This window comes from Phascolarctos cinereus, unplaced genomic scaffold, assembly GCF_003287225.1.
Source record: "Phascolarctos cinereus isolate Bilbo 61053 unplaced genomic scaffold, phaCin_HiC Scaffold_4;HRSCAF=312, whole genome shotgun sequence".
NCBI lineage: Eukaryota > Metazoa > Chordata > Mammalia > Diprotodontia > Phascolarctidae > Phascolarctos > Phascolarctos cinereus.
This window is the reverse complement of record NW_027555847.1, coordinates 460,825,830-460,851,999: the sequence shown is the minus strand read 5'-3', so window position 1 is coordinate 460,851,999 and position 26,170 is coordinate 460,825,830.

The following is a 26,170-nucleotide window of genomic DNA, read 5'->3' as shown; positions in this document are numbered from 1 at the left end:
ACTCACTAGCTGTGTGACCCTAGTCAAGTCCCTTAACCCCAATTGCCTCACCAAAAAAAAAATGCACACATGAATTTTTATTCTAGACTCTAAATGTTCCATCAGTTATTCCCTCATAATTCTATTTAAAAGAAGATTGCTCTATGCAATCAAATATCTATGGGATTCCCTCTCCCCCCAGTTTACACATGAGGAAACTATAACATGGGCAAAAGACATTATTTACTGTAGCAGATAAGAGTGCTCATTTTGAAATCAGAAAAATCTGGTTTCAACTTCTTCCTCAGATGCTATCTGTGTAACTGTGAGTGAGTGACAACCTCTCTCAGCCTCAGTTTCCTCCTCTGTGAAAGAGGGATAAAAATAGCACATACCCCACAGAGCTATTTTGAGGATTAAAGAGGTGATATATGTATATATATAAAGGACTTTGCCAATCTTAAAGTGCTGTTTGTCAGTAATTATTTTGATTATTTTTGTTATCTTTTTCTGATCTTTTTGGTTGGGATTCAGATAGAAAAGGTTGCTATCATGCTATCCCTTCTTTATAGTCTATGGACTGTTCTATGGACTGTTCCAGCTTTGTTGGACATTACTCAGTCAATAAACATTTATTGAGTGCCTACAGTGTACCAAGGACTATGCTAAGTGCTGGGGATACAAAGAAAGGTCAGTCTCTGCTTTCAGTCTCTGTTCTCAAGGAGCTCACAAATTAATGGGGAAGAAAACATGCAGATAACTACGAGTAAGAACCTATGTACAGGATAAATCAGAAATATTCAGCAGAGGGAAGGCATTAGATTAAAAGGGATTGGGAAAGATTTCCTGTAGAAGGTAGGATTTTAGCTGAGACTTGAAGGAAGCCAGGAAACAGAGATGAAGAGAGAGAACGTTCCAGGCATGAGAAATAGCCAGTGAAGATGCTTAGAGTTGGGAGATGGAGTGTCTTTTTTATGGAACAGCCAGGAAGCTGGTGTCACTGGATTGAAGAGTATGTGGAAACGGATAGTAAGATGTAAGAAGACTGCAAAGCTGTGTGTGTGTGGGGGGGTAGAGGGGAGACAGGTTATAAAGGACTTTAAATGCTAAACAGATATTTTAATATTTTTTCCCCACTCCCAAACCCTGTAATACAACCAAACTGGCTTTCTCTCTCTTCCTCTTACATGGTGATCCATCTCCTGTCTCAAGGCCTTGGATCTGACTTCTCCTCATGCCTAGATGTACTCCTTCCTCTCCATCTCATAGCATTCCTATCTTCAAACACTAACCATCATCCCCTTTTCCCCTAGTTCCTATATTTTCTCATGTAAGTATACTTTTAAAAAAATTTATTCATTTATTTTTAGGCAATTGGGGTTAAATGACTTGCCCAGGGTCACACAGTTAGTAAGTATCAAGTGTTCGGTCTGAGTCTGCATTTGAACTCAGGTCCTCCTGACGTCAGGGCTGGTGCTCTATCCACTGCGCCACCTAGCTGCCCCATACCTTCTTTCTTTCTTTCTTTCTTTCTTTCTTTCTTTCTTTCTTTCTTTCTTTCTTTCTTTCTTTCTTTCTTTCTTTCTTTCTTTCAAAATTATTTTATTTTGAATTTAAGAAATAAAACAAGTATTTCCATAACATGGTAGAATAGAAAAAAAGATGATTCTTCATGAAATTGCACATCTATTATGTGCAACTTGTTATTCCTTTTAAAATATAATAAAGTTATCATGTAACTTTCTTTTTTTTTTTCTTGCCTCTCCCCACCACCCCACACCGTGACTACCATTAGTCTTAAACAGTCACACAATACTCTTCTTTTTATCTGTTGCACCAGAGCCAGGGCCTGACCACAGATTTCTTCCCTGCCAAGGCTCAGAGATACCTCTGAGGTCTAGTTTGCCTCTTTGCATTAGGACTCTCCTCTTGTTTACTGCCTGTTGTTGTTCTTGTTTCAGTCCTGTCTGACTCTTCACAAACCCATTGGGGTTTTCTTGGCAAAGATACTGGTGTGGTTTGCTATTTCCTCCTCCAGCTCATTTTATAGATGAGGAAACTGAGGCAATCAAGGTGAAGTGACTTGCCCAGGTCACACAGTTAGTAAGTGTCTGAGGTCAGATTTGAACTCAGGAAAATGAGTCTTCCTGCCTCCAGGCCCAGCACTCTATCCACTGGGCTACCTAGCTGCTCCAGTTTGCTGCCTAGCTATGGGGAATTTGCATATAGATATTTAGGGTTGCAGGTTCACCTTTCTTGGATTTTGTCTCCCGTGAATTTCTAGTCCCTAACTTGAAGGCTATATATAATCTCTACCCTCCTCCAAATCTTTTTAGTTTAAATCTTTTTAAAAAAATTAGATGTGTGACACCAGGAAAATGTATTCTTAACAGCCTTTGTTAGGTGTACTCTATTTCTGGTCAGGATCCTATCTCCCCTATATTGTAAGCTATGGTCCAGAAATCTAAATCCCATTCTCAGATACTACATTCTTAGCCATCTGTTCACTTTGCAAATTAATTTTTGTTTTTGTATCCTTTTCCTTCAATGTATAATGATTAGAAAAAAATACAATTGCTTTATGGTCTTCTGTTTCTTCCTCAAGACTTCATAATTTTTGACTATTTTTTTAGGTTCCTTCTGGAAGTGTCACTTATGGTCATGTGAATCACTATAAGTAAGTAGTCATTATAATAGCTAGTATTTGCCTCCTACTTCTTTTCTGTTCTCTATCATCTCCACATGGGTCATCTCTACTCATTCACTACGTATTCCTTTCCCACTATTCTTTCTTCCAGCCTGGAAGGTAGAATGATATACTTCAAGTCCCTTTCTCCTTCAGGAGGGAAACCAGCCTTCCGCCTGGAACACAAATAATAGTTACTTTACTGTGGTAGAAACTCAAATATACCACATTCAATGAAAGTTACTGAAAAATACTAATAATGATTATAATAAATAGCATTATAGAGCACTTTAAGCTTTGTAAAGCACTTTGTATATATCATTTGATCTGCATACTACTCTGTAAGGTAGGTGCTATCATACTTATTTTATAGATGAAGAAATTGAGACTGAGAGGTTAAGTGACTTTTGCCCAGAGTCACAGCTAATTAAGTGTTTGAGGTAGAGAATGAACTCAGTTCTTCCTGACTCCCAAGTCTAGCACTCTATACTTACTATACACTGACTAGCTGCCTAATATCTCTTGCTCTTCATAATGGTGGAGAATTTGTAGCCTCTTTTCCTTAGATTACCTTGGGTAGTTTGTACCTTAAACTGAGTGGGTTTAGCATCAACCCTAAGCAGCTGGATAAAACTTTTCCAATGCATCTTGTCTTCTTGAAGTACCAGAGCATGAATAATCACTCTTTCCACTATCTTCCATGTTAAGCTGATCACCACAAAAGTTTTGAATAGGCCAATCTGCAATCATATGCCACCCTTTCTCTTTCTTTGACTCTTCAGAACAGTCATATCATATTGACTGGGGTGTCAATTTAATCAATGGTATAAATAGGACCTAATTAGTCTTCAATTTAGGGTTTCTGCAAGGACTTTACAGCTACCATAATAGCATTGGAGTACTCAAAGCCTCTTCATATATTATTGTGTCTGGCGATCTCCTACTTTTCTTTTGTTCTTCATACCCTCAGCGCAGGCAATGGGTTAGACTCTGAGAAGTTTACTATTGTTGTTGCTGCTGCTGCTGCTGCTGTTACTAGCACCACTGCTACTATCACTACTACTGTTACTACCACTACTACTACTACCTCCATCATTATTGTTATGCTTATTTGCTAAATTCATATTTCTGAGATGCTAACAGGGCTAAAGTAAATATATATATTTTCCTTGGATAAGCCAGGTACCAAATCAAAGAGATTCTGGTTGAAAAAGAGAGTTGTTTAATATAACTTTCTAGCAAATAAGTTTATTTTCCCCAAACCACATAGAGCTCAATTATACTCATGCACAATGGACATCCAATTGATTAAGTTAGAGGAAGATGCAAATATTTGTTTCTTTAATTGTTATCTAAACCATGGGTTTCTATCTTTTAAGTGCAATTGCAGTTTATTAATAAAGAATTTTGATAGAATTCTAAGTTAAGCCTATGAACAAAAGTTTCAGGAATATTTATAACATCATCATAACAAAAAATTACACTGAAAAAAGAGATGAACATTCATTTTTTGCAGCCTCAGCAAGGGAGTTAGATGATGAAGTGACTATTTGCTTTCTCAGTTCAAGTGGGTTTAATTTTTTTAATGCAATTTGTCAGTGGTAACAACTTTCAAATTTATCAACCAATATCTGACTCATGCCTCACAGTTTAGAAATTTAGATTAAGAACGTGAGAACATACATTTAGTACAATGTGCATTTCTGAATACAAGCAGTTGACCCAATGTGGGTACTGACTTTTCTGTGAATTTTCTCATGAATTCAAAGCCACCTTTCTCTTCTTCCAAAGTTATCAGGGCTTTGTGGATAAGAAACTGAAATGAGATGCTCTTTGCTCAGTATAACTAGCAAATACCTCTGCAGGCTTAATCACTAAACCCTGCACGGAAATAATAGTTGTCTCACAGTCAGGTCAGAAATGATAACTGAAACCATGGAATCCTTCAGATAAGCTACCTGTATAATCAGGGGAAATAGTTGAAAGCCTAATAGAAGTCTTTGTGTTGGAGGACAGTGATTGAAGTTCAAAAGACTTAGCAGAGGTCAAGTTGGCCATGTCAGGCATTTCCCCAAGTTTACTTCATTCAATTAACCTAAAACAATCTGCCCCTGTGAGAGAGTTCCTGGCTTCCCTTACTCAGAAAGAGGGGCCCAGGGCAAGGGTGGCTGCTTCTCTGTGTACTTTATGGAATTCCTGGGTTCGGTCTGCAGGGATTTCTTGTCATTTACCCTAGCACACAAAATAGGATTTTGTAAATTCAGCCAATACATTTGGAATGGAGGAAATGAAAAACAACATCAGATACATTGAAAAGGATGGAGTATTTGATCATTTACAAGGTCCAAAGAAATGTGTCTGCAACTCTAACTCAAGTTCTGGCATTGGTTGTTTGGAAATGCAACGTGCCACTCATATAGACGTGAGTTGGTTTTCTTCTTGTTTAGTCTAGGTAATTATTGATAGTCTTAACCCAGACTCATCTGAGCCATGGAAAGCAACTGAATTATGTGCTTTCCCAGGAGCTCAATGCATGCTTACAGTTCTAAGCTATTTGTTCCAGGTACTTTCACTAACAAAAAGTCTTTATGGTTTATTAATGTCATGCTCTGTGTTTTTTTCTTGGTATGCCCAAGTTTGATTTTTTTTCTCTTTGTAAGTTTATCTTCTTATTTCTTAGATGGAATAATTATGTTACAAATTTCAGTTAACTCTGTGGAGGTCCAGCAGTGGTCCATGCCCTAGCTGCAGTATGTGATCAGATTACACAGATAAGTGGACATATGAGAGGTTCTGGCATGCTAGGTAATTATAGCACATAACTCTAGGAAATACACACATACACAATACATATGCGTCCTTGAATATATATATGTATATGCATACAAATATGTATATATATATATATATATACATATATACTGACTTTTTAGAGGACATTTGTACAATATTCTTTTTTTAAAATAAAAAGATAAAAACAACACACTCATCACTAATTATGTACAGAATAGCCCATCAGTTGGTCTTAACTCATTGCTGTCAGTTGTTTGTTGCAACATAAGGAAATGAGCACAAGCCCAAACCAACGTTTTCCTGTTTTCAAATCTTGAGCGTAACAAATGTGGACAGATGTTCTAATGAATCTGAACAAACGAGTCAGACTTTTCTTTGTTTCCAAATTGCTCAGTAGCAATAAGTCAGATGCTTAGGGAATTGTGTTAGCTACCGAGATACCTTTAGTTCATGCCTATTGGAGTAGATGAAAAGGGAATACAGAGTCCTGAATGAATGAGCACATATGGCTTCACTTACTGATAGGGAGTGATAGAGAAGAATGGTTGCTCATTATGGTATGTTCATTATATTAATTGGAGCTTTTTCAAAACAGGTTGCATGCTTATTCTCATTCACCTATTGTCTTGTTTTAACCTGGAGGTCTGTAATAGACCTCTTCTTCAATGTCTCTTTTATAATTTTCCCTTTACACTTTAACCAAAACACCTTCTATTGTTGATCTTGGTCCTGCACAGATGTGAGACAGATGTGTCCATGGTGCCTTTTTTATCCTGAGGTTGGCAGGGTGGGGGAGAGAGGGCAAGGTATAGGAAAATTTATACCAAGAAAAGTAGGTATTTGGACTTTGTACCTGTATTTTGTACTAGGAAAGCCCCAAGGTGTACAGACCCCAAGGTATTTGGTGTATAGACCATTTACTTTAAATGGTCTAATTTAGCTAGACTATCCTCTCTATAACTACCAAGGACCTGGCACATATTATTTAGTAAATGCTTATTGATTGGTCAATTGTAGCAAACATAAATTCTTGATAAAAATAACATCTTTGGGGTCAAAGTTGTCCCCTGCATTTCTGTTTGGGAGGGTGACGCAGTGAACAGGGAGCTGTAGCTGTAGCCAAGAAGAGGAGGGTACAAGTACGATCTCAGACCCTGATGTGGCCCCATGTAAGTTACATGATGACAGTAACTTATGTTCATATAGGACATTATGTAATTCTTTTTATTGTATCCTCATAATAACCCTGTAAGGCAGATGTGACAAGTTATTATTGCTACCCCTATTTTATACCTGAGGAAACCAAGGCTGAGAGAGGCTGTGACATCTCTTCAACACCCAATGACAAGAAAGACAAAGAAGTACAAACATACAAAGGCAATGTTTGCCATTACCTTAAAAATGGAATGTGATACCACTCTGAAAGTGCATGAAGATGAATCCTACGATGATGTCAGGACAGGTTACATTCCAGTTAGAGGAAGAGTCTGGAGTAACCTGTCAGTCTGTGCTTGAGCGTATAAAGACAGGGTCCTACTGGGTAAGTGTTGAGTGGCTGTAAAGCTATGCAGAGGGTCAGTCCCTAGAGCTGCTCACAGGTCTCCCAGTGTCTGAGGTTTTTGCCCATTTGCAAGCTCCCTAAGCTGTGCTATTTCTCTTCCAGAGGCTCTCAGAGGTTGGGTTTGTCATTTTCTGTTGATGGTTGTCCCATTTTTTCAGATCTGTTCTGTCCATTGAGATAGTGTAAGCTGGACCTTGGACTTCTTTCTCCTCCCTTGGTTTGCTCTGAGGGGGCCTCAGATATTTACTAACTATTTGATCCTGGATAAGCCATTTAATCTGCCTGCCTTAGTTTTCTCATCTGCTGTTGTTTGTCCTTTGTTCTCGCAGAGGACCATGACATCAGGAAGATGATGCCGTGACTTGGAAGTGAGTTGGATTTAAATGAGGGAGGGCTGTGCCAAGTCTCCAGCCCCACGTTGGAGCCACTTGGGTCCAGTGGCAAGATAAAGATCAAGATGACTGGAGATGGCCCCCTCCTGGTCTATAAAGTGGGACTCATAATAGTACCTGCCTCCCAAAGTTGTGAGGATCAAATGAGACAGTATTTGTAAAGCCTTTTGCAAAGCTTAAAGTGCCATATATTGTTGCTGAGTTGTGCAGTTGTGTCTGTCTCTTCATGTCCTCATAGATCATAGCACATCAGTACTGTCCATGGGGTCTTCTTGGCAAGGATACTGTAGTGGTTTGCCATTTCCTTATCCAGTTAATTTTACATATGGGGAAACTGAGGCAAACAGTTAAGTGACTTGCCCAGGGTCACACAGCTAGTAAGTGACTGGATTTGAACTCAGGTCTTCCTGACTCCAGACCCAGCATTCTATCTACTGTGCCAACTGCCTGCCTCCAAAATGTTACATAAATGCTACCTATCATCATCATCATCTTCTTCTTCTTATTGTTATTACAAGGTCATATGTCTAGAGTTGGAATTGATCTTTGTTCCATGTGTGGAATAAGAGGTCTGATTTTCCTTAAGCAAGTCAGGCTCAGTCTTCTTGGGCTCATACGAATTAGGTTGCACCAAGAAAAATTCCTAGCTCTGAATTTATAATCTGTGGACACTATGGTGGCAAAGTGTTATAGTGTGCAGTATGGTCCAGTGTAAAAAGTGTTAAGATTTGAAGCCAGAGTAGATTTGAATTATAGCTCTGCCACTAAATATATTTGTGACCTTGGGTAAATCACTTAACCTCTTTGGGCCTCAAATTCCTCATAGGTAAAATAAAGAGATTGTACTAGATGACCTCTAAGGTCATATGACTTATCCAGGAATATGCATCTAGAAAGTATCTATGATACTTACTAGGTAGGTGGCCCTGGGTAAGTCACTTAACCTCTGTCTGCGTCAGTGTCCTCAACTGTAAAATGGGGATAATAATAGCACCTACCATGCAGATAGTAAGTGTCTGAGGCCAGATTTGAACTCAGACCTTTTTAACTGCAGTCCCAGTACTCTATCCACTGTGCCACTTAGCTGATCACAAAGGCATCCCTATTTGAAAGTCTAAGAATGTAGGTTAAAATGCCAGCTTTTCCATTTACTACCTAAGCAACCTTGGGGAGCTTATTTATTCTCTCTTTTTTTTTTGTTGGTGAGGCAATTGGGGTTAACTGACTTGCCCAGGGTCACACAGCTAGTAAGTGTCAAATTTCTGGTCTGAGACCAGATTTGAACTCAAGTCCTCCTGACTCCAGGGCCAGTGCTTTATCCACTGTGCCACTTAGCTGCCCTCATTTATTCTCTTTGGGCCCCTATTTTCTTGGCAAAGATGCTGGAGAGGTTTGCCATTTCTTTTTCTAGTTTATTTTACAGATGAGGAAACTGAGGCAAACAAAGTGACTTGACCAGGGTCACATAGCTAGTAAGTGTCTGAAGTCAAATTTGAACTCAGATCTTCCTGACTTTAGGCCCAGCACTTTACTGCTCCACCTAGCTGCAAGTGCTATGTAAATACTAATATTATTATTATTAACAACGTTAAATAATTTGCAACTAGCAGTATAGGACCAATTTTATAAAACTTGATGAAGATTCTCTCATGTTCAATTTATGGCAATCTGATTACAGTTGTTCTAACACCTAGGCCACCATCCTAGAGGAGAACATTGATCTCAGGAATGATACCTCTTCTTGGTGAGTATCATTGTGGGAAATACTGGGCCATTACTCTATTAGCCAGAATTTGGATATTGCTTCATTGACTTCCCAGTGGCCAAACTCTTGTAAATTAGGTAGGACAAAGCTAGAGATACAGGAGGCTCTACCAGTGAGCAGAGGACTGCCAAACATGTTTCATCAGAGGTCTGCAGGTACTTCAGGGAATAACTCAGGCAATCTTTGGTTTTCTACCTTTGACCCACTTTGTGGTTAGGCTCTAAGGAGTCCCTTGAAGACTCCTTGGATCAGAAGTGCTCAGAAAGAATCCTCCTGGGATAGACAGAGTTCCAAGTGAACCTTGATTAAGGTGGAATTGGGGCTGGAGGGGTCAATGGGTGAAAGGATATATGCCCATTTTGTTTGACCATGAAGAGCTCTTAGCAAAAGGCTATTCAGACACCTGTTATGGAGCCTTGAGCTTGCCACTGGATGATCCTACTTAAGTCCTACTACCCTAGAGAATCCCAAAGGAAGCCATCTCTTAATGCCTATAGCCTCCAAATGAAGGGCTTTCTTAGTGGAAACTACAGTTTATTCTACTGGAGTATTTAACAGTCCTACAATTCTACAAAGGATTCAATACCAGCAAATAATAATAATGATAATAATAGCCAGCTCTTGTACAATGCTTTAAAGTTTGCGATGTGCTTTACAGATGATTTCTCACTTCATCATTTGATCCTCACAACAACGTTGTAAGATGTGTGCTCTTATTGTTATTTTCATTCATAAATGAGAAGTAAGCCCGAGAGAAGCTTATTGACTTGTCCATGGTGACGTGGCTAGGAAGTATCTGAGGCAGGATTCGAACACAGAGCCCTATCCATCAAACCACCTAGCAGTCATCCAACTCTTCCTTCCCTGGCATTCCTCCTCCCTGCTCTACCCTCCAACTCTGCCAACCAAGAACCTCTGGAGGATGCATCTCTCTGCCCATGTTTGTTTTGTTGTCTTTTGAACAGTCCCTCCACAAGTCTCTCCAGAGGGCATTGACTGAGCAGCTTAACTGGGCAGTTTGGAAAAACCTAAGCTGCTCACTTGACAGTCAGATGTTTGGGAAATGCTCTTCTCTAATTGTACTCTGTCATAAAAGGCTTCCAGAGAGGAACATCTGCAGGAAGCTTGAAATAAAAGCAGAAGCACTTTGGGCAGCCTACTGTTTATGGTCCAGCACTTGGCTGTAGATGGGTTCTGATGAAAGAGGGATAATATTGGCTTCCAGAAGGAAGTCTTCATAAGAAGAAAAGGGAATCTTAGATTTTCTTAGATGACTTTACTGTTTTCCTTCAAATATGAAAACATATTGATTAGTCCACCAATTACTTCGGACAAGGACCACAAACGGAGAATGAGCTTGACCTAGAATTGAGTAGGAGGAGGTTGGGATGGATTGGATTTGAGAAACAGGCCAGTTATTCAGCTGGTTATTGCTGCAGAAGTCAGTCTCCATCACCAATATTCTCTCCTGGTGGTACTATGTGGTGCAAGTCTTGAAACATGGGCCCAGAAGAATGAAGATTATAATATAATTCAAAGAACAATGGAAAAGCTCACATGGACATAAGATGTCTGTGGCATATTGCCAACAGCAACTCACATCTGAAAAGTGATATAAAAGATGTTAGAGACAACAGATGGACAGCCTAGGTGATTCATTAGTATCCCTGAGATAACAAAAAAGACAAGAGGAAGGCCTCTTGTATAGTGGGTAGATCTTTCATGGAAGATATATGGAAAAATATAGAAGAGAATTTCAAAGGATGAGAATGTATGGAAGCATTGAGAACTGCATCTGATGAAGGAGTACCTAAAACACTGATAAAGCCATGCATTTTTGAATATCTAAGCATGAAAATATAGGTGGGAGGGGAAGAGGGGTGGTGGTGGTAATGATACAAAATATATTGTATATAGTCAATGAATATCTATTGATTTGAATGTTTCCTATACCAAACTTGTCTAATTAGCCAGAATTGCTATTACAGAGGAGGCTGCTGTCTTTTATGAATTTATTGAACATTACTATGTGCTACCTACTTTGAAGGACACAAGAGACAACAGCAAAAATGCAAAGTATGTCCCATCTCCCATATCTGTGCCTTTCCAGTGACCGTCTTCCATGCCTGGAATGCTTTGCCCCCTCCCCTCTGCTTCTTTTTGCTCTGGTTTCCTTCAAGATCCAGATCAAACCTCCTCTTTTGCTAGTGCTTGTCACTCCTGTATTAATTTCCATAGACTCTCTCTGTTTGTGAGTCTATTTGTGTGTGTGTGTGTGTATGTGTGTGTACGTACCTCGTATATTTTTCACATGTAGGGGCTGTTTGTTACTTCTCTTTGCATCCTCAGACCCTTAGCACAGTGCCTGGCAATTATTGTTCAATTGTGTCCAACTCTACATGACTCCCATGGACATTGTCCATCATGTTTTCTTGGCAAAGATACTGGAATGGTTTGCCATTTCCTTCTCCAGTGAGAGATTCAATCTCATTTTACAGTTGAGGAAGTGAGGCAAATAGGGGTTTAAGTGACTTGCCCAGGGTCACACAGCTAGTAAGTGTCTGAGACCAGATTTGAACTCAGATCTTCTTGACTAAGCCCAGAGCTCTATCCATTGCATCACCTAGCTGGCACATAGCAAGCACTTTATAAATGCTTGTTAGAGGCAGCTAGGTGGTTCTGTGGATGGAGTGTTGGACCTGGAGTCTGAGACTTGAGTTCAAATCCAACCTCAGACCCTTTCTGGTATCTGTCCAGGTGCATGATACTAGGCAAATCACTTAACCTCTGTCTGCCTCAGTTTTCTCAACTGTAAAATGGGGATAACAATTAATTGCACCCTGTTCTAGCAATAGAATAGGACAGAACATTCTAGGCAAGGGGAACAGCATTGACAAAGGTGAGAGAAATATGGTGCTTACTGGGAATCAGTCTGAGTAAAATTGACTTTTCATGTTGGGGGTAGAGTAAGATGTAGTTGATATAATGGGGGACATTCAGTCCAAGTATTTTCCAGGTGGCCTTTGAAAGCCCTGGCATTTACCCAATAAGCTTAAAGGTGATTGATGAATCCTTTTTCCCTTTCGTCAGGCCAAGTTTATTATATTCATGCCACGGGCGTCCAGCTAGGAAATACAGTAGCCTCTGGCTCTGAAAACCTCTGTCATTGTCCAGGATTACATTAAACATATTGCATGTGGCCATCTCTCTGAGATGCACAGGGGATTTGGGGCCTTGAAAGATACAAAAGCCTCAACACAATAGACAGAGAATCAGCAGGTTCCTGCGATATGACTAATTTTTTTCCTGACTGTTTAGCAACAGGTGGTATTTATCTAAGTGGACTGCCCAGGGCAGCTGGCTGATGGGTTCTTCCAGCTGGACATCTTCTCTCCATTTAGCTCAACCACACCTGCTTCAAACTGCAAACAAGAGCCTTTCTCATCTTCAGTATCTACATGTGGGGGGTTGGGGATATAGCTCGGCCTATTCATCTTCCAGCTGTAATGTTTCATGATGTCTGAGGATCCCATCTGGTCTTGTATCAGAGAAAAAGAAGTAGGTTTTAGGTTTAGATGTGGGTCTCCCACAGGCCCCTTACCTTTTTTTTAGTGGCGGTTTTGTCCTGTTACGTTCTATCTTTAACACAGCTATTTCATCATCTGTTGCTATCATAGGATCGAATTTATCTCCCATTAAAACTTCCTTTCCTTGAAGCAAGCACTGACGTGAATATGCCTGCCCCTTCAAGCTTTTATTGTCTTGAATTAAGAAATAGTAGAGTAGTCTCATGAAAGATTAATCACTTCCTATGAGAGTCTGGTACCTGCAGACAAGCAATTACTAAAATATGTCCAAAAAAGACAACAAGGAAGGATGTTAAAAGTGTATCAGCCAGGTATTTATTGGCAGGAAGGATACAATGCTTGTTTGGGTGCCAGGTTTTTTAGAGCCAAAATGAACTTCTCTCCTGAGTTAATGGATCATATTTTGTTTCAGACAAGAGTAGCAATGTTTTCTTTGTAATGATATCTAGAGCTTTGACTCTGTACAGGTATTTTTCTTGAGGCAACTGTACTCACATGCATATACCCTTTATTCCTTTCTCTGAACTAAAGACCAAATAATTTAGACATGACTTTTAGAGTGTTTTCTGCTTGACACGATGGCTAGTGATGGGTTTTGTGTCAATGAATGAGGTCCTAAGTGGGTGTTCCTTTGGGCAGGAACCTGAATGACAGCTGCTAAAAATTAAATGGGGTGTTTTAAGATGGAAATCCTTTTTTTGTTGTTGTTCAGTCATCTCAGTCATATTCAACTCTTTGTGACCCCATTTGGCATTTTCTTGGCAGAGATACAGGAGTGATTTGACATTTCCTTCTCTAGCTCATTTTACAGATGAGGAAACTGAGGCAAACAGGATTAAGTGACTTGCCCAGGATCATGCAGCAAGTACGTGTCTAAGACCAGATTTGAACTTAGGAAGATGAGTCTTCCTGACTCCAAGCTCTGCATTCTATCCACTGCAACATCTAGCTTTTAACATTTAGCTCCTCAATAAAGAATGACCTAGGATAGTAGATCTAGAGGGAATCTCTTACTAATCTAGTCTAACCTTTTCATTTCTACAACTGAGAAAATTGAGGCTCAAGGTCATAGAGGTAGTAAGTGGTAGAACCAGGATTTGAATTCATGTGACTCCTATGACTCAGCATTTATTAAACTATATCATGCTATCTCTCTAAGGACACATCCCTGCTATTTCTAGAAATTCATTTATTTTGGGACAGCTAGGTGGCACAGTGGATAGAGTGCTGGCCCTGGAGTCAGGAGGACCTGAGTTCAAATCTGGTCTCAGACCAGACACTTGACACTAGCTGTGTGACCCTGGGCAAGTCACTGAACCCCATTGCCTCCCCCCCAAAAAAGAAATTCATTTGTTCATCAAATCATTGAGTACTTACTGAGTACAATGCTCTGTATTAAGCAACAGGAGAAGCACAATGGAAAAAAAAACACAGTAGGAGGACTGGAAGTAAGTAAGCATTTATTAAAGAATTACTATGTGTCAGGCACTGTGCTAAGTGCTGGGGATACAAATATAAGCCAAAAGAAAGATATTCCTTGTCCTCAGGGAGCTTACATTTTAATGGAGGAACATAATACACAAAAGGAAGCTAAAAGGTAGTGATGGGGAAGAGGGAATGAAGATACTCAGTGTTGGGGCATAATTTTGGAGTCCAGAGGAAGTCAGCAATAGGACAGGGAGGAGAATGAAAGTAGGCTAGTGGGCCTTCCAGAAGATGTCCCCAATCAAAGAAATAGCATTTTGATAGAAATACCATTTTTATACTCGGGCAAATATTTGGGAAGATATAGATAAGCATTGTGAAGGATGGACAATCATGAAGGGGCTGTGATCTACATCACTGGATGAGGGGTCCTCAACAGAGATATCATATTTATTGGAATTGTATTATTGTATTATATATTGTATATGGTATTATGTATTACAATTATTGTATTAGAATAAAGCACAATTTTACTTAAAAATTCTCAACACACTCAACAAGTTTATATTCTCGTAAGGAAAGAGAAGATGAACATTAGAGGCAAATATGAAACAAGTTAAACATAGATCTTAAAGCTGGAACGGACCTTACAATCTTTTTTTTTTGGCTAGGCCATGGGGTTAAGTGACTCGCCCAGAGTCACACAGCTAGTTAGTGTTATATGTCCGAGGTCAGATTTGAACTCAGATCCTCCTGAATCCAGGGCTGGTGCTCTATCCACCATAACTCAAAAGTATGTCCGGTTGGTTAGTACATGAAGGAAGTATATTGATAAATGTATCTTTTGTATATTCTTAAATCAGTCTTCATTTGAAGTATCTTGGATTCTTGTCTGACCTTGGACCATTCTTGCCTGGATCATAATACCACCACATTGCTGACTTGGGCTTACAATCTTAGTGTCATCCTTGATACCATACTTGATTGGGGTATATGAGATGTTCAGGGACAACTAGTACCTCTAGTATGAGGGCTTGTTGAGTCCCTTTCAGGGCTGCTTTCCACCTTTGTTATCCACCCAGTTCACTCAATTCTCACCTGTGGCTCCAAGAAGCTGTAGCATGTGCAGCAGCTCCTAACCTCGGCAGACAATCTAAACTAGGTTGAGGAAAACTGATAAGTCTCACACCTGTCAATGAGTTACTGAGGTGTCCACTCCAAGCATGTGAAGACTATCCCTGGTGGAATGGGTGGATGAGAACAATTTGTTCCAATGGATGAAGGTGGATGAAGCAGGCACTTAGAAGCAAGCTCTTAGAGCTTGGTCAGACATCAAAGACACCAGGATCATGCAGTGGATGACCTTGGATTGTTGTATTTGCTGAGAATAGCCAAGTCATTTGTAGTTGATCATTATACAATGTTGCTGTTATTGTGTACAATGTTCTCCTGGTGCTGCTCATAAGTTTCAAAATCCTTAACCTGGTATTCAAGGTCTTTTTTCAATCTGGCATGATGTCCTGACTTTGCAACTTTATCCCCACATGACTTTGCTTCAGGCGCGCTAAACAAGATTACCTGCTATCTCCCATGTGCATCCCATGCTTTCCTGCTTCCTTGTCTTCGCTCACACTTTGCCCTACTCCTGAAATTCCCTACCTACCATCTTTACCTATTGAAATCCTGCCTATTCCTTGAGGCCCCACACAAATGTCACTTCTAGAATCACTTTCAGTGATTTCACCAAGCAGTAATCATCTTCAGACATTAGACTTCACATGGTGCTTCTCTTAGGCACTTACTATGTATCAATACTATTTGTGTATTTGGCCATTTCCCCTGCTAGGTTTTGAGCTCCATGCACCATGCATCATGTCCCTTCCCCTAGTATAGTGTTCTGCATAAAAGTTTTGTTGATCAGTCATTTTCAGTCATGTCCAACTTTTCATGACCCCATATGGGGTTTTCTTGGCAAAGATACTGGAGATATTTGCCATTTCCTTCTCCAGCTCATTTTATAGATGAGGAAACTGAGGCAAATGAGGTTAGGTCACCTGCTCAGGGTCACACAGCTAATAAATGTCTGAGGTCAGATTTGAGCTTAGAACTTTCTGACTCCAGGCTGAGAGAGGTTCTGACTTTCGTCTTGCTACTGGACTTTGAAGACTCTTGAAGAGAGTAAGGCTGATGCCTTTGTGCAACTCTGCCTCACTTAAATCAGTTCAATGTCATTGCTTTTCTTAGAAATGAAGGATGAACAACATACTTGCTAACTCTCTCATCTTCACTTCATATATCTCATCTGTTGCCAACTCTTGTTTCTACCTTTGTGACATCTCTATATGTCCACTTCACTGCACTCACAACCACCACCCTGGTACAGGTTTTCTTCCCCTCACACTTGGACTATTACAATGACCTTCTCATTGGTTTCTCTGTCTCATCTCTCCTCAATGCATTTTGTCTTCCATTCAGTTGCCAAAATGGTTTTTCCTAAAGTACGATGTCACCCCCTCACTCAATAAATTCCATTTGTGGCTTGTTGCCTCTAGGATTAAATACAAAATATTCTATTTTGCTGTTTAAACCTTTTACAACCTCGCCCATTTCTATCTTTCCAGTCTCCTTACACTTTATTCCCTTATGTATATACTACAGTGCAGTGATTCTGGCCTTCTTACTGTTCCTTGAATATAACCTTTCATTCTCTACTCTGTACCTTTTCATTGTCCGGAATGTTCTCCTTCCTCACCTTTGTCAATTGGCTTCATTGATTTCTTCCAAGACTCAGCTCTAATCCATCTTCTTCAGGAAGCCTTTACTGGTTCTGCCCACTCACTACTGGTTCTTTCCCTGTGAAATTCTCTTCCATCTGCTCTGTTTATGTCTTGTATGTTTGTAGTTGTTTACGTATTGTCTCTCCCATTAAAACTGAGGACCTTGAAGGCAGGGTCTGTGTTTTCACCTTGATATGTATTTTTATCACTTAGCACAGTGCTTGGCACACAGTAAGCACTTAATAAATGCTTAATAAAGTTGACTGACTGGACTGACTGATTCCTTTCCACATTGGTTATACTGAGTGACATGAAGCCATTGAGGGTGGTGGTGAACCACAAAATATAGAATGTTGTCATGGGGAGCAGGCATCTCCCTTCCCAAATGTCAGAATAGTGGGGTGAAGTAGCATATCACCTTGTCCTGACTGCTTTTCCCTCAGGATCCCATCACCTTTATGCCATTTTCTCAGGCCCATCTTCCCTCACAATGTGATTGCATCTGACTGGGGTAGATTGCCTGCAATCTGCCTTGAGCACTCCTGCCATCCAGAAAATTCTGGCCCAGTGGGAGGATCACCAAGGTAAGTACTGATCTTGGGTCTTGCTGCATGTGAATTATTTGACCTAGGTACTAGAATCCCAAATACAGCTCTGCCTACTTTATGCAGGATGCTGCTAGGTGGCATAATGAATATAGCTCTGGGCCCGGAGTCAGAAAGACCTGAGTTCAAATCTGGCTTCAGATGCTTATTAGCTATGTGACCCTGAGCAAGTCACCCAACCTCATTTGCCTCAGTTTCCTCATCTATAAAATGAGCTGGAGAAGGAAATAGCAAACCACTCCAGTATCTTTGCCAAGAAAACCCCATATGGGGTCATGAAGAGTTGGACATGACTGAAAATGATTAATCAACAAAATCTTTATGCAGAACACCATACTCGGGGAAGGGACATGGTGCATGGTGCATGGAGCTCAAAACCTAGCAGGGGAAATGACCAACTACACAAATAATATTGATACATGGTAAGTGCCTAAGAGAAGCGCCATGTGAGGTCTAATGTCTAAAGATGATTACTGCTTGGTGAAATCACTGAAAGCTTCTAGAAGAAGTGACATTTGTGTGGGGCATCAAGGGATAGGTAAAGATGGGGAGTAGGAAGGGCATTTCAGGAGTAGGAAACAGTGTGAGCAAAGACAAGGAAGCAGGAAAGCGTGGGAAACATAAGGGAAATAGCAGGTAATCGTGTTTAGCTGAATCATAGCACACCTGAAGCAGAGTCATATGGGATAAAGTTGCAAAGGCAGGACATCATGCCAGATTGAAAAAAGATCCTAAATACCAGGTTAAGGAATTTGAACTTCCTGAGCAGAGCCAGGAGAACATTGCACACAGTAATAGCAACATTGTATAATGATCAACTCCAATTGACTTAGCTATTCTAAACAAATACAAAGATCCAAGACAATTCCAAAGTACTCATGGTGGAAAATTCTATCCTTATTCAGAGAAAGAACTGAGGGAGTCTGAATGCAGATTGAAGATACTATTTTCACTTTCTTTGTTTTTTGTGTTTTTTTTCCTTTTGTTCTGTTTCTTCTTTCACATGACTATTATGAAAACATGTTTTACATGATTATACATATATAAACTATATCAGATTGTTTACTGTCTTAGGGATGGGGGAGATAAGGGAGGGAGGGAGAAAATTTGGAGCTCAAAATTTAAAAAAAGAATGTTAAGAATAAAACAACTTCAAGTCTTAAAAAAATGACTTTGAATTTTATTTAGGAGGTAGTAGGGAGCCATTGAAAACGGATTGTTTTTGTTTTGTCTTTGTATTCCCAGTGCTTAGCACAGTAACTGGCATACAGTTAAGTGCTTAATAAATGCTTTTTGTTTGATTGATTTAGTGCAGAAGAATGACAAGATCAAATTGGGGCATAAGGAAGATTGCTGAAAGATGAAGATAGTATAAGCACCTACTATGCTTATTGTTGGTTGATTATAAAAAAAGCCTTCAATTTGTCAGACAAAATGCCACCTCAAAGGCCTTACACAAAATAGACATATTGTAAATGTTTGTTGTATTGTTGATTGGAGTTTTATCATAGCATCATAGATTTCAACTGAGGACTCTTAAAAAATCATCTAGTCCACCCAGCTCATTTTATAGATGAGGAAACTGAGGTGGCCCAGGAGGTTAAGTAAATTGCTCATGGTCACACATGTAGTAAATAGAGTGGAATTTAGGCTCTTTCCATGGCTGTAAATGCTACACCAGGGTTGAGGAACCTGTGGCCTCAAGGCCACGTGTGGTCCTCTAGGTCCTCCAGTATGGCCCATTGACTGAATCCAAACCTCACACTGTGGCCATACATGTGGCCTCAAGGCCGCGGGTTCTGCACCCCTGTGCTACACTTACTCTGCTATATCTTCATGGCTCTTCTGAAAGTCTTTTTAATGAAAACTCCTGCAAAGAAATTATCTGAGTTAACTTCGTTCATAATGGTGCTATCTTAGGCCTTGGAATTACCCTCAGTATTTTCAGCTTTTCTCTGTAGGTTGAGTTTTCATGGCTTATTATTACAGTTTTTTTGGGGAAGGGGTATCATTTCATTAGGGTCCGGAGTTCCCATTAAAGACCTTTCTCTACCAATCTAAGTTATTGCCTTCTCTACGTGAGAAGTTAGGTGACTTGTCCATAGTCTCACAGCTGAGATGTATCAGAAGCAAGACATGAACTGAGGTATTCCTGACTTAGAAGCCAGTTTTTTTTTTGCCTAAATCTATCCTTTATAATAAAACAACTGGCCTCAGAGCATTGAGAAAAAGTATTCTGGGTTTCTGCTTCATGAGGAGTTCTCACTAGTTAGTTGAGAAATGGATTCCTCACCTTCAAAGAACTTAGGTCTAAGTGGGGATAAGGTATACACTCAGATATCACCTTCTTGATGTCATTGGACGTCTTCAAGAAAAAAAGACAAACAACAACACACTTAAAGAAATAATCAGCAACACAAGAAACTTTCTGATAAATGTTGAATGAATGATGCAGATATGAAGAGCTCAGAGAGGGAGAGCGCCATTGGGTGGAATTTGAACTGAGTCTGGAAGGATAGGGAGGATTTGGTTATGTGGTAAAGAGAGAGCATTGGGAATATATGTGAGGCATAGTGTGAGCAGACTCTGAGGCTGAAAACCCCAAGGCAGATTTGGGGACCACTTTGACTAGAGTAGAGGGCTATTCTGAGACAGTAGCATTTTTTTTTTCTAATCTGTTTAGAAAACAATCCATCCTCACAGGTCACAGTTACTCCTGGGCAAGTTAATGGAGACACCACATGTTAGGGGAGGGAATGTATTTCCTTAAGAAAACAAAGCCCCTAAATCTAGGTTGGAAACTGTGGCTAATTCAATTTGATTAAGGGATACTAGCCCCAGGGGCTTACTGTTAAGAAATCTCTGGGGGAGGAATTCAAGCTTCTTAGAAACTGGCTAGATGTGGAAGTGGGGACCCTCTAATCTTTACAAACTTCTACATGCCTGTTCTGTAAATCACCTATAATAATTTGAAAAGGCCCCTCCTGCCATGGTTTTCCTTTTCTCCAAGTGGGAAGACTGGGGTGGAATTGCTAATGTCCTACATTATCTGATCCTCCAGGAGAAGTGAAATCTCTCTCTGTCCCCATATCTGTCCAGTACTGAAAGCAGGCAATGAAACATTTCTTTTCTTCATTCAAGCTTGATCAGGAGTTTCTGTGCTCCTTTTGGCCAAACATAGACTCATGGTTAATGGAAACATAGTGAATGTTTGGGGAAGCATAACCAGGAGGAAAAAAACTGTCCCAAGAGTGGGATGGAAATCAAATCAAGGTATTTGGTGAGAAGGGAATGTTATTGACTTGAAAAGAATAATGTCAGTGTGAAAAACAACCCCAAAGAAAAGCCAGCCCCAAACCTTTGTGCTTTTAAATCTTGATTTCTGCCACCAAAAAGAATTTAATGGTTTTCAGTCCGTTTGGGTAGTGTGTCTGTTGGACAGTTATGTTTTCATTTATGACTTCACTCTCTGTCAAAGTTAAGAAAGTGTCTTAAGCAATTCCTCTTTGTTCCACTGGGAACCTACTAATTCTACAGGGTAGGTGGAAGTTTTCCTAATACCATCTCCTTGCTTCTGTGATAAGTATCACTTTGCTGCTAGTTACATGGTGATAATCTTTTTCTAGTAAACAGGTAAGGATATTTTATTTTCCCCCCTGCTCCCCAGGAATATTTCTATGTGACTGGCTCTAATTTGGACTAAGAACCGAGGTGACTGGGATGGTTTACATTTTACAGTAGTCTTGGCATTAACCTCTTTCCTAACTGATTAGGAACTGAAAAATGGCATTCAGACAAGTCATTAATAGGCAGAGGGGTTGAAGGGCCTTTGGGGGAAGTCCTATAGTGGAGAAGAGAATGTCCCTGTTGAGTAAAGAAAGCCACAGGATCAGCTTTTCCCAGTTTTGAAATATCTTTCCCATCCTATGTCCCATCTTGGGATTTATTAACCAATCCCACAATGCTATCCTTTCAAATAGTCATTTTTTTTTTAGTCATGTCTGACTCCTTGTGACCCCATTTGGGGATTTTCTTGACAAAGATACTAGAGTAGTTTGCCATTTTCTTCTCCAGCTCATTTTACAGATGAGGAAACTGAGTCAAACAGGGTTAAGTGACTTGCCCAGAGTCACAGCTAGTAAGTATCTTAGGCCAGATTTAAATTCAGGAAGATTACTGTTCCTGATTCCAGGCCCAGCACTCTATCCCTGCGCCACCTACCTGTCCTTCTTTTAATCAGTAAATCAATATTTTTTTGCCAACTATTTAGATCACCGGAAAGTTTGAAACGTTTGCGGAAGGAAAGGTGTTTTGTTGTTGTTGTTGTCATTGATATTCATAGCATAGAGAAAGTGTGTGGTAAGGTATTGAGAGTGCTGGGCTGGAAGGCAGACGATCTGAGTTTGAATCCTGCTTGCTATTTTGGGGCAGCTAGGTGGCAGAGTGGATAGAGTGCTGGGCCTGGAGTTAGGAAGACTCATCTTCTTGATTTTAAATATGGCTTTGGGCATTTATTAGCTCTGTTCCTTGGGCAAGTCACTTAACTCTTTTGTCTTAGTTTCCTTACCTGCAAAATGAGTTGGAGAAGGATTAGATGACCTGGAAACTCCATTCCGGGTCTAGATCCACTATCCTCTGACCTACATCATATGGAAATTTACATTGTTAGCCAAAATGGTCCAAAATGAAAATTACCTTCTGTTTACCATGTCCATTAATATTTAAAATAGATTGGATTACTATGTTGGTTTACAAAAAAAGGATCTTCCCAGAATTGTAAGAGGCAGCTTGGCACAGTAGCAAGAGTTGGACATGAGGCCAGGGGAACCCAAGTTTAAATTCAGTTTCTGGCAAATATACCATGTGACCTTGGGCAAGTCATTTAACTTCTTGGTACACAAGGCAGCTTTTTAAAATGTTAGGTTAGAGAGAAGTTGCTGATTTGCTTTGGTAGAAGTTTCTTCCCCCAGAAGTTCCCTGTACTAATGAAACCACATGTGCAGCTCCTATCCCTTCTCCTGGTTTTGGTATCCACTTTGCCCACATTGATTATTGAAGAGTCTGGAAGGACAATTTCAGGGATCATTTAGATTAGGGTTTTTAATTAAAAACAAAAAACTTTTTTTTTGGTGGATTAATGTGAAGGTTACAACAGACTCCTTGTCAGTCAGTTGCTTAATCAATAAGTGGAAATGTTTATTGACTACTGGAGGGGTACTTGGTGCTGTGCTAAACATTTGACTTGCTGTCTATCCTCTGTCCAAGTCCTTCTTGGCAAAATGTGCTGAACCAATGAAGATAAAGTGGCAGAAAAGGCAGAAAAAGCTTTTTGTCTGCCAGAAAGTTCTTGCAAAACAACACGTTAAAGAAGCAAGAAGAAATAAACAAAGACCATATGGATTCCAACTCTCCTGAAATATATTTGGGCTAAAAAATTAGGAGAATTGTTTGGTAAAAATAATGTTTTATGCTCCTGATGCCAATTAAAACAATAACTTAAAAAGTGGATGATGGAGCCCAGTCCTGATTTGGATCCAGACAAATTGTTCTTCTTTTTGCAAAAGCTCGTTCACAATTTTACAAGAAAGGCAACAAGTCTTTTCAGTTTAGTGCTTAGTGAATACTTTTTAATTGTTAATTCCCCCAACTTCTGAATTCCCTGGCTCATAGATTTAGTGCTGGAAGAGTACTTCAAGGTCACTTACTTTAATCCTATTTTTTTTTAAGATTAGGAAATGAACTCAGAGAGGTCAAGTGACTTGTTTAAGGTAACACAAGTAGAAAGTGGCAAAACCAGGTTTTGAACCTCTGAGTTTCCATCCAGTACAATTGCCATGGCAACATACTCTCATGTGCTATCAACAGATCCTTGCAAATGAGATTATTGTAAAATAAAGTTATTGACAAAATGCTGGACTTGTAGTTAGCAGTCACAGTCTATTCCCCAATGAAAGCTGTTGGAAATTGTCAGAGGGTAAGAAGCACCATGGAAATGCAACATTTTAAAATTAGATTAAAGCCTAATTAGAAAAATGGGATGACTTTGTTACCATGGTGAATGCCATCTTCTCAGTTTTTTTGTGTGTGATTCTTTCCAGGAATGGAAAAAATATATTTAGTAAATTTATCCCTGGTTAAAATTACTTAATAACTAGCACACACCACTTGCCACATAGACTCCTCTTGAGAATTCATATTTGTCCATCTGTTTCTCCCTAAAAGAATATATGAAAAGCAGTTTTCATAGTTGCTTAAACTTCAAGAATGTCAAGTGTATTTCAAATGTACATATGTGTTCTTTGTGTCATGTACAATGCTTGTGTTTGTATTTCAGGCAAAAATCTGGCCAAATTGTGCTCTTCAGATAAGAAGAACATTTCATTTCCTAATCTTCCTGAATTTCCCCACCAGAGAGCTGCACCATAAACAGATCTTTAGCTGTGGAAAGATTTGTTACGTAAGTGTTAAAAAGAGAATAAATCCATCTTTATAAGTAAATGATATCCCAGCTCACATTGTAAAAATATAATCACCTGCCTTAAGAAGAAAAAAAAACACACGACTGGTTAGCTCTAAAGAGAATGGTGCCAAACATGGGAAAATTAAAAATAGCTGAAAGAATAAATAAGATCCTTTGCTACAATGTTAGTGCTGTAGTTATGAAAAAAAGATACAGAAAGTAGAGCAGGTGAGAATATGATCTGATTTTCTCTTAAAACTCTAATTCTAGCTAGAGCCAGAGTTAGCTCTATGGTTAATCTCATTGATACCAATAATCATTTTTAATGGACTATGATACTCAGGATTTTGGATTTATATCACATCCCAGGGCATAGTAAAGAATTTGTTTTCTTTCAAGTGGCAGTTTAAATCTGTTGAGAAGGGCTAACCTTTCAAGTGGAGAGTCCAATAACCTCAATGTAAGTAAGAAAGTATCTGGTGTAGTTGAAGCTGTCAGAACTTCTATTACCACTCATCTCAGAGCAAATGGGATTTATAAAAGAATTTAAGAGGACACTTACGTCTTGCTTCATTCAGTCAGTCAGTAAGCATTTATTAAGTTCCTACTATGTGTCAGGCATTGTGCTAAGTGCATCACTTCAGCCCTAATCCATAGACATTAGGATTTTGCTGCTAGCAGCAGTAACTATGAAAAAAAATCACAATTTCTCTGAGCCGCAATTATCTTACCCTTAAAATAGGGTTAATAATTCTTGTACCTACTTTGTAGAGTTTTCTGGTAAAAGTACCTTAAAAAGCCCAAATACTTCAGTATTTCAACTTTAAAACCTAAAGTATAATTTAAACTTAGCTAACTTCCCTCTTCCCAAAGTGAGCCCTTAAAAATTACATTCAGGTAAGATATACTTTGGAAGAACATTGTTTTTTAGAACTAAAATCATCAGTGTTTTTCTTTTATGAAAGCCTTTGTAAATAAAATGTGTATAATTATATCTACAGTTGCTATCTCACAAGGCTGATATTTACATTATCAGGGATGATTAGAGTACTTCCTCAATTGCCTTTGTTGCTTATATAACAGTAACTCATTGTAGAGAGAAAATTGTGATGATAATTTATGAGCTTTTGTAAGCCCAGGAATGAATTTTCTACTTTGTTTATAGGCTCCTAAGAACCCTTTGTATTATTTTAATTTTTCTGTAGGGTGAAATAAAGATTTTCCTGTTATCTGATATGTATCTATTACCTTGAGTGTTTATATAACAACTGGGGACCCTGTTGCCCAAATTTGTGGAGACTTGTGTTTGATGATTTTCCTAGAGTAGATTCTGGGTAGAGGCATAATGAGCCAAAGAAAGAGTAATATTTTTGAAATTCTTCAATTCTCTTGCTAGCAAGATAGAACTGTATTCATGTAAACCTGGAACATGTTGTCTGGAACCTGTGTTACATTTAAAATTGTGTGCAAAATGCTTTGCATACCTTTAAGCACTATATAAGCTGAATTATTATTATTGTTACTGCTATTATTATTATTATTCCAATTTTTAAGAACACACTGCCTAGAATGTTGTGGGGACATAGTTGACTTTCAATAAATACTTATTTAATGTTTGGAAAGTATTATATTAAGATTTCAGTGTAGGTTATACATTGTTATCTCACCATTGTTTATGTTTTTTTTTCCTAGTTTTTCCTTGTGTTTTAAACACTGTCTGCTAAGCTAGCGTATAACTAGATAGTATGCATCCAAAAGTCTCCATAAATCCTTTGCCTAAATGAAGGGAAGGTTAGGAACCTATGTAGACAGTGTGAAAGACAGGTCTTTGGTATGAGTGCAGAGGTTAAGAATTACTGTTTGATAGCTTCTGATGGGGCCAGAAAATTAGCTCAACCAATTTAATCCATTATTCATCATGTCTATGAACATGTGCTACTTGGCAGGTAGGCGGCACAGTGGATAGAATACTGGGTCTGGAGTCATGGAAGACCTAAGTTCAATTTGGGTCTCAGACACTTACCAGCTGTACAACCCAGGGCAAGTCACTTCAACTCTGCCTCAGTTTCCTCATCTGTAAAATGAGGATAATAATAGCACTTGCCTCCCAGGGTTGTAACATGAGGATAGTAATAGTATT